The following is a 10,460-nucleotide window of genomic DNA, read 5'->3' on the forward strand; positions in this document are numbered from 1 at the left end:
CCAAACACATTAATCACTTAATATAACATATCAGAAAAGTCTTGATGAAACTGAAGATTGCAGGTGCCGGCAAAATAGGTTTGGATGACTCACCACATTGTTTTCTCAAAAAAGTGCTCTGACCCCTTCACAGGCTGACAGTGTGCAGGAAATATCCAGCCCCCCCCCATTTTTTTTCTAGCAAGCACCCCTTTCCCCACCACAGTGAATGTGTTATTTATTATATTTATAACACACCTTTCATCAAAGGATCTCAAGGGTCACATAAATGTTTCTCCCCTCCCCATTTTATCCTCACAAAAACCCTGTGAGGTAAGTTAGACTGAGAGGCAGTGACTGGCCCAAGGTCACCCAGTGAGCTTCATGGCTGAGTAGGGATTTGAACCCTGATCTCCCAGTTCCTAATCTGATGCTCTAACAACTACAGTTGATAGCATGCATGTTGGGTCTGTCAGCAGTGTGTGGTCAGCAGGCCTCAATAATACATTCATGTTGCTGGACTTCATAGTACAGGCAAGGGATTGCAGATTTGATTTGTCACTCCCCTGTTCAATAATTGTGTGCCTACACCTACAAAGTTAGCACGATGGCAGGGAGCAGACTGGCCTAGGTGATGCAGGTCAACCACCACGCCGTGAGCTTTCAGGCCACATGGTACCACCTTCAAAGACAATCCTTTCCAAGACAGTATGCTTTTTCTTCCTGTTTCAGCATCATTGTGCCATTTACAGTTAGATGGCAGACAGATATTCACCAGGACTGCAGGTGGTTGTTGTTGTTTACATCATGCGGCAGCCGTTCTGGAAGGGAGGCATTTCAACCTGTCAAATTTCTGCCCGTTGTGGGGCCTTTGAACATCAAGAGACTCCTACCAGAAAGACATTAGCAATCCTATTACAGATAGGTAGCCGTGTTGGTCTGCCATAGTCAAAATAAAAAAAATCCTTCCAGTAGCACCTTTAAGACCAACTAAGTTAGTTCTTGGTATGAGCTTTCGTGTGCAAGCACTGAAGAAGAAGTGTGCTTGCACACGAAAGCTCATACCAAGAACTAACTTAGTTGGTCTTAAAGGTGCTACTGGAAGGATTTTTTTTATTAGCAATCCTAATACAACTAGTTTATACACACAGAGTGATATGACATGCTGGTGTGACTCACTTTTGAGTAGCCCCAATATAATGAAGGTTTGGCAACTCCACACATTAAGCAGCATCAAACCTGGGCTTGCCTCTGCACTGACATTCAAGTGTGAGTCGCAGACATCCCTCTTAGCTCTTTGGCATCTCCAAATGTGCACATGGTATATTTAGCTGTACGCTCAAGATTTTAAAGTGTACACCTCCAGAAAATGTGATGTGTAGATTTGACCAAAGTGGTTTTCAGATAGCTGCAGGAAAGCATTCCTGGTGGTGTACTTTTTAAGAGATGCCCAAACTTGACAAATGCAAAGAAATCAGTGAAGTGCCTGCTTGATCATTTTTGAGTAGCGTTTCTGGCCTTGTTGAGTCACATTGCTTCTGATGTAATAATCACCTTCTCCCCAGTAACCAGTACCTTGGAGAGGCAAAGTGGCAATTTCATGCTTTTTAAACAAAGTGGTCACCTATTAAAGAGAGAAAAGCAGCATGATTTTCTCCCTCTTTCAGAGAGAGAGAGAAACAGCCCCTACTTTCAGCTACTGCGATCTTTCTAGTTTATTGCCTGAGTATCTAATTTACCCAACCCCCAACTTTCTGAGTTCAGGCCACACCTAGAGTCATTCCCCTCCTTGTAAGTCAACTTTGATAATACAGCTTTTCAGAGAGAATCTAAGCCATCCTCTTACTTATTTTTTAAAAAGAGGGGGATTCAGAAATGGTTGTAAACAGGCTTGGACACCCGATGACCTTTGCATGCACACCAATTCCTACAAGTCATGCAGGGCCACTGTATGAAACCGATAGCTCTTGATATCATTCTTGCCTTTTGGTCTACTTGTGACACTGTAAACAAGTGCAACCTGTAATACCAGGTGCTGGTGGTGGTACCACAAGTTAGGATAACATAGTGTTTGACTGTGCCAACCAAAGTCCACAGTATTATTAATCCAGAGTTACTGGGCTAGTTCTATGGTGTGGCAGAACCAGTTTTGTTAGGGGAAAATAAGACTGCAGGATGCAAGTGGCAAGGGTGTGTGTGTCTGTATAAGGATCAACTTTGCATTTGTTACTCCACCCACTTTTGCCCTTGGCCCACCCACTCATTGGCAGAGTAGCTAAATTGCAGCTAGGAAGCCAAATTAAGTGCAATACTCTCTAAACTAAAGCAATGTCCAAACACTTGTTAAAATATTCAAAGAGCTTTTATTTGCAGAACATATAGCTAAAGAATAATATATGCAAAGTATTTACAGTCACATGCTTATCCAAGCATGGGCTTATTTTTTCTTAGTTGCAGATTACAGCTTCATTCTTAAACGTTCAAACAATCTGTGTCTTTCTCTCTTTCCAGTACTGTACTTGCACTCAGCCTTCTTGGGTACCTTATCGAGATAGGCTATGCAGTTCTTTCTGAGAGGTTTCCACATTCTCCTTTCAGCAGACTTCTCCTTACTGCTTCTTTGGGAGAACATCAACTTCTGTACTTCTCTCTGTCACATACATTCGCACAAAAACATTAGCACTTGTCTCCTCTATTGCATCTAACACGGTCTCATCTTCACTGTTTGTGGAGATGCAACCATTACAGTCAAGTCACTCACACACAAAACTAAATGGAGAATGAAATGAGATACCTCCCATGTGCCCAGAGTTAACCAATCACACAAGAGTTACTGGGGAACATTCCAGAATTAAACATACAGTAATGCTATTGCCCATTTCAGTAAATTAAATCACTATACAGTGGTACCTCTGGTTAAGTACTTAATTCATTCTGGAGGTCTGTTCTTAACCTGAAACTGTTCTTAACCTGAAGCACCACTTTAGCTAAAGGGGCCTCCCGCTGCCGCCGCGCCGCTGAAGCACAATATCTCTTCTCATCCTGAAGCAAAGTTCTTAACCTGAGATACTATTGCTGGGCTAGCAGAGTCTGTAACCTGAAGCGTATGTAACCTAAAGCGTATGTAACCCGAGGTAGCACTGTACTCAACAACCCATGGCATGTGGGCCTTGGGAGATAGCCCCGAACTGAATGCAAATGTGTCCTATCGTCAATTCCAAACATGAATTGGGGCGGTACCAAAAGTTCAGCATCTGACACCCCCTTCTCTTCCCCGTCCCCATATTTTGGGGTTCAAAGTCTAACTTGCATTTGCCTTAATGTAAATGAAGCCATTGCAAGCACTATGTGCAAAAAGTTATGTGGCTTTTGAGTACCACGAGGCATTGCTGGCCTTGGTGTTTCGTGTGCTTATGTGCCTGTAATGGGGTTCCTGCAAAACTGAGGTTCATAAATGTAACCATTTCCAGAGCTATATTTCATTGTCGGGTGGGGAGAGGACCTTTCCACATTTTTGTTGCATTGTGATTGCAATTCCCTTAAAGGAATGTAAGCGTCTGACTGCTTCCTTTTCTATAAAGAACGATATTTAAAAGTAGCTTAGGGACTTGCTTGGCTTCTCTTGAGGCAGGGACTACTGTACAGGATTTGCTTTGCAGGAAAATACTCCAGCGCTGAAGTCTAAACCGCTCCATGGTGTTAGCTCTTTAATAAAACCAAATCTTAAGTTAGCAGTGAAAGCCACAAGTTGCAGGCTCTTATGGACTGTGGGATCTACTTTGTGGATTTGCATAATATCAAAAAGAACTGGGATATAGGAATGTGTGTTAGTGCTTTTGTTTTCTGATCAAGGTAAGAGCTCTGCGGTACGATAGGGTCTTAGCTTCTGCAGCAAGGAATATTACACAGAGATGTGCAAAGCCCGCAGGAGGAACCCTGAATACCAACTCAACTTTCTGCGTCAGAGCAGCAAGTGTACCACACACTGGGTCCCCACCCACACCTCCAAAATGTGCTTGCTCATCGTGTGACTCACACTTCATGACACCACAGAGAACATATCCTACGTTTAAAGTACTATGACACCACTTTAAACAGCAATGATTTCTAGCAAAATAATAATAATATTGGGAACTGTGGTTTGTTAAGTGTGCTGGGAAATGTTAGGAGACCAGAGCTACAATTCCCAGAGTTTCCTATGAAGAGGGATTGACTGTTAAGCCACTGAGGTTTGTAGCTCTGGCAGGGGAATCGGGAGATCCCAACACCTTTCGGCACTCTTAATGAACTACACTGCACATAATTCTTTTGGGGAAGCCATGACTGTTTAAAGTGGCATGAGACCACTTGAAGTTTATGGTGTGAATGTGGCCAGCAACAAATAGATATGTCTGGAGGAGTCACTGCATACTGAGCACCACACACAGAACTTGTATACTGCCACAGCTGGAATGTTTTTCAATCAGTCAATCAGTTTAGATGCCATTCACCTGGAAACATGCTAGTTAAATGGGACCAAAACAAAAGCAACAAGCCCTTAATTAGGTGGTCTGAGGATTACACAATGTCTTCAATCCCCACCCCACTCCCAGTAGAATCCTCCAGCTTGCAGTTTCTGAAGTGGACCATGGATCACATCCAGGACATGATCTTTCAATAAGGGATCAGGTGAGTCTTTTTGGAGTCTGTGTTTGGTGGATTCCTGCTCCATCCCTGCTACTGACCCAGAAGTTGATACTGGGAGCCTGGCTTTTAAGTGTCCTGTGGATGCATCCCTTTGCCCATTTTGACTCTGTGTATCAGAGAGATAGTGTGTGAGTGAGAGAGATTCTTGCCATTTTCTCTGGCTCCTCGATTATTATGGAGAGAAAATAAACTGGAGAAATTATGATCAATGGGGTTTACGGCATGGCTCTGTAGATAAGCCAGGATTGATGGCTGCAGACTCAAGCCTCTTGCTTCTGACTGTTCCCTTTGACAACACCAGGACGGAAAGTGATTTTGGAATTACATGTCAGCCACCTCCTCTTTAGTATAAATCTCCTTTGGCTGCAAAGAGATGCTCGCATTGCTGCAGCTAGGAATACGTAAGAACCACCTTGCTGGATCAGGTAAAAGGCCCATTAAATCCTCTCTTCTCTTTCCAGCCATGATCAGTTGGTTGCTCCTCTGGGCACCCAGAAGGAAGTGGTTGTGGGTTTCAGCTTTTTACTCTCAGTGTCTGTCTTCAGAGATTATTCTGGCTCCATATACAGAGGTTCTAATTAATTTAAAAAAGGCAACCACTTTCTCCTTTTCTCAACTTCTGCCATAGACTGTCTCCCCCTATCTTGGTGCTTGAATAAGGTGGGGTGCTCCCTGGTCCCCCTCTTAAAGTGAACGAAAAAGTTGGCTTGAAAATAGGAGTGGGCAAATTCGTGGAAAATGAGGCTATCAATGGGTACAAGCCAAAATGGCTACGCCCTATCTCCATAGTCAGAGGCAATAATACTTCTGAAAACCAGTTCTTGGGACCTTCAGGAGAGTAGAGTGCTCTTGTGCTAGTGTCCTGCTTGCTGGTTTACCACAGGTATCTGGGTGGTCAGTATGAGAACAGGATACTGGACTAGATAGGCCACTAGCAGGCCACTAATTAGGTTCTTCTGTGTCCCAGAATCTCTTGTAAATTTGTTTTGTTGGTTTCTCCTCCTCCCTAGCTCTTCTCATTTCAAAAGATCTGAGGTTAGCACAGACTCGAGCTTTGATGCTCCTGACCACACCGTTTAGTGGTGGTGATTGAATGCAGAGTTAATTAGACAGTGATTGTGTGCTAATGAAATCGCCATTGATTGGTGGAAGAGGAGCAATAGAATGGAACTGAAAGAAAGATAAACCCTTTGGCTAAAGTTGAGAAAGGAGATTACAGAGAGTGTGTGTCTGGAATCTCCCACTTTGTGCAATATTAAACAGGTACCGTAATGAAACTGCTCTGAACTGCCTCAAACAACCCCTCTCCAAAAGTTGAGGGGGGGGGGGGGAATTAGAGAAGTGTGCCTGTCTGGGTGCAATCCTGGCAAATTGGGTGTGTGTGACAGAGTCTCTTCTAATGCTTAGGATCATAGGACACTGCCTTACACTGAATCAGTGCCTTGGTCCATCAAGCTTGGTATTCTGTACAGTGACTGGCAGCTGATTTCAGACAGGAGACACCTGGAGAATGTGAAAGATCAAACCTGGGACCTTCCGCATGCAAAGCAGATGCTCTGCTCTTAACCTACAGCATTTAATTGTGTTAAATCCACTAAATAATTTTGGATTTAAGTAAGGGACATGTGCAGCTCTTGTGTAGCTTTGGCATAGCCACGACATAACATTTTGAAAAGTCACCCTTCAAATGTCATGGAATTGCCTTCCTTCTCTCTTCTCCAGTAACAAAGCCATGCAAGGTTTGGCAGGGGTGTGGGGAAGTGGAGGTTGTTGGGTGTTTGCTGAGGAAAGCAAGTAATCTTTCCTTGCTCCATCTCCATCCCCGCACTCGTACTTAACTGTGTCATGGGAGCCTATTGGCTAGACCTGTGGTATCACTGTCTTCTCCCCACTCTCAGTGACTGCACCATCTTGAATCTTTCCTTTGCTAGTTGGGTGGAGATGGATTTGGAGTGTGTATTTTGAAGTGAGTTGCTACAATTCTTCTCTTAGGAGCTCACTGTAGTTGACAGAGGCTCTGGTCTATCATCTGTTTTCAGTTACGTCTGAGTGCAGGTGATCTCTGGTGGGTTGAGGGAACTCAGATTCTGACTCCTGCAAGCCTCCAGGAGTGAGGGAGCAGCCTCGGAGGCTTGTAACTGTTCCGTTGCGTCTTCCCTGTAAGTAAGACTCAAGCTTTGGCAGTTTAAAGCTGTCCCTCCACTGAAGCTGGAGGGCAGGTGTGCCGGGCCAATGGACAGATATATTGACCTGTTATTATTTAAAGTTGTTTAACCAGGTTGAGATAAGCGAAAGCTTTCAGCCCCTGAACTATCACACAAATCACAATTAAGGTGGCACATGCATTTGGAAGACGGGAAATCAATAGCACCAACTGGTTTTTTTAGTCCCTATTTGGACTTCAGAAGAGAAGTAAATTTTCAAGCCACTGTGTCTGGAGGAAGCTCTCCTAACTGCATTTCAGGAGGCCCCACATTGATGCCGCTGATTTCCCCCCACCTCTTTCTGCATTGGGTTTTATCAGATGTGTGGACTGGATGGCCATGGTGCTGTTTGCAAGCAGAGGGTCTGATTTTTGTTTGTTTGTTTGTTTCTGGGCATTAATGCTGGGACTCACTTGACTCACAGATGAAACACTAGCATACTAATAACACTCAAATGAACATTGTCTGTGTGCGTCCCCCATATTGTAACCAAGCATGACTAAAGGAGGAACATAGAAAGCTGCCTTGTACTGAACCAGACCATTTATCCATCCAGTTGAGTATTGTCTGCATCAGTCTTTCTCAACCTTGGGTCACCAGATGTTCTTGAACTACAAAGCCCACCATCCCCAACCACTGGCCATGCTGGCTTGGAATGATGGGAGCTGTAGTCCAAATGCATCTAGGAACCCAAGGTTGAGAAATCTGGTCTACACTGACTGCCAGGGTTTCAGGCAGGGGGTCTGTCCCACCCCTACCTGGTCATGTCAGTGATTGAACCTGGGACCCTTTGCATGCAAAGAAGATGCACTACCACTGAGACTTTCCTCACATGTTGATTTACTCTCTTCCTAGTTTTGAAAACCAACAGGGGTTGGGCTCTTTAAGGGAATACTTGGCATCATAAGAATTTAGATGTTAAGGGGGAGGGGAAAGGTTTCCTGTCCCCTTCACCTCCAACCTAGGCTGGCCATGTGTCCTACTTTACAGAGGAGAGTCCTCTACTTTGAAGGGCTTTTGGCGTACAGTCATCTATTTGAAGGCATTCTCTATTGGTTGCCAAGCTTGCTTAGAGATAATGAGCCATAAACAGGGAAAATTTAAATGTTAGTTATTATTTCTAAATGTATGTCTATGCATACAAAGTGCCACTGGCAAATGTTATGCAAATCCATGTCCTCTTTTTTAGTGATGCAAATCCTCTTTTTAAGCCATGCGTAACTGGCCAGCCTACTCCACCCACACCTTGTTCCACCTTGTTCAGGATGCTACCTTTCACCCACAGCAGAAAGTTTTTTGGGGGTGCATATGCAAAGGAGAAGGGATGCGGGTGGCACTGTGGGTTAAACCACAGAGCCTAGGACTTGCCAGTCAGAAGGTCGGCGGTTCGAATCCCCGCGACGGGGTGAGCTCCTGTTGCTCGGTCCCTGCTCCTGCCAACCTAACAGTTCGAAAGCACGTCAAAGTGCAAGTAGATAACTAGGTACCGCTCCGGTGGGAAGGTAAACGTTTCCGTGTGCTGCTCTGGTTCGCCAGAAGCGGCTTAGTCATGCTGGCCACATGACCCGGAAGCTGTACGCCGGCTCCCTTGGCCAATAAAGCGAGATGAGCGCCGCAACCCCAGAGTCGACCATGACTGGACCCTTTACCCTTTACCTATGTGAAGGAGGGAAAGTAAACTTTCCTTTCGTTCATTTGTTTTAGGATCCAAGCCACACTCTGTGGGTTTGTCCTTTCTTTTCTAGTTCAAAACAAGCTTTACCATTCAAGACAGGCAGGGCACAGCCTCCAAACATTTTAATATGTGCGTTTAAGTTCATTCTTAGTAGGCATGAGATGTACTCCCCTCCCCAAGATCTAAGGAATGCCATCTTTGATTGGGAGCCAAAACTTGACAAATGGAAATGCCAGCAGCTTCACACTTCTGATTGCAGAGATGTTGCCAAAGTATCCCAAGTGGGATATTCCAAGGGAAGGTGAAACATCATACTGGATTTGCAATCACTGATCAGCGATCGGATGAGCAACATTTCTCAAAAGTGTGCATCACACATAGACCTGCTTTTTACATGTAAATGTATTTCTTAATTTAATGTTTTGGCTATCGCCAGCAAGCCGGCCACAGTATCCTTTGCTTCACAGTTGTTGCATGTACACTTCTTTTTTAAGTGAATTGTTTTCCATGTAAATGTTTCTTTAGAGCTTTATCACAGAAGTTATGTTTGAGTTTTTAAGACTTTGGTCTCAACCTCAGACCTGGGTAGGGGTGCCGATCTGAAAAAAAATATTGGAGGGGCCAAAGTAAATCCCGCCCCACATAATTGATCACAGGATGCAGTGTGTGCACACCATTTGAATGGCAATAGGTATCAACTTTTTTTGAGGGGCAGTCCCTTCAATTTTTTTATTGGGGGGGGGGTAAAGGGACCTCAGCCCTTAGAGTTGGCACCTATGGACCTGGCGGTCAAAGGTGGCCCTCCTGACCTTTAAGTCTGGCCCCTGGGACTCCCCATAGGCCACACCTCCTCAGCCACAATGCTTTCCTCCAATCCACATCCCTCATAAGCCCCAATGTATCACTGTGTGTAGTAAATGACTTTACTGTACATAGGTAGCATTTATGTATGTTACCTCACCCACTTTTTCCTCTGGCCCTGCCCACCATTGCCATGTGGCCCGCAAAAAGTTGCCTGGAAGGGAATGCAGCCCCTAAGCTGAAAAAGATTCTCCACCAGCGCCTCATGTACAAACTTAGTCTGAGCATCACCTTGTAGCATTGCACAGTTGTGTCTCCCCCCCCCCCCGGGGTTGTGCTTCACAGGTATTCTTTTATTTGTTACAACATATTATTGCATTTTTAAAAAGTGTTTTGCATTACACCAAACAAAACACATGTTTCCTTGAAGATGGGGCTCAAGGAAAATCTTGCCACCATTGCCAGGTTCAAGCAATATTCAGCGGTCAAGGGAGGGACTCTTGGCCCCGGTGGCTGATGGGCCATGTGTAGAAAGTTATTAGGCACAGCAACTGCTTATTGTCTGAGGCAAAGCAGGGGCTGTTCTAGGAAGCTCACAGGTAAATGGCAGCGAATTACTCCTGGGCCCCCTCATTTCCCTTGTGATTCCCATGTCACCCTCTGATTAATGGCCTGAGCCCTTGCAATACAATAGTGAAAATGTCACAGTCCATCTGCTCGATTGCCATGGCCAGGCTGCTCAGGAGGAGAACAGGTTCTTCCCTGCAGCTCAGAAAGTAACTACCATGAAATTGGGAAAGGGGAGGAGGAAGATGGGGACCAGAACCTGTGGTGGATGCCGAGCTGAGCTGAAATTTCTCAGAAGGTGTGTTGCTGGGTTACTTTTCTCCTGGAGAAAGTTTCCGAATTACCCCCACCCTCTCAGCTCTTAAGAAAAAAGGCCACTTTGGATAATATCCTCCAAATATGATTCACTGTATTCTTCACCAAATAATTACCTGGGACAACACTTCCTGCACATCATTGTGATGGTTGCAAGATGAGGGCTACGTTGCACACCAATTTATGGAAAAAATGACTGAGGCTGTGCTAGTCCCACTGCTTGTCGTGAGTCT

This window comes from Podarcis pityusensis (assembly GCF_964106645.2).
Source record: "Podarcis pityusensis genome assembly, chromosome: 15".
In the NCBI taxonomy this organism is placed as follows: Eukaryota; Metazoa; Chordata; class Lepidosauria; order Squamata; family Lacertidae; genus Podarcis; species Podarcis pityusensis.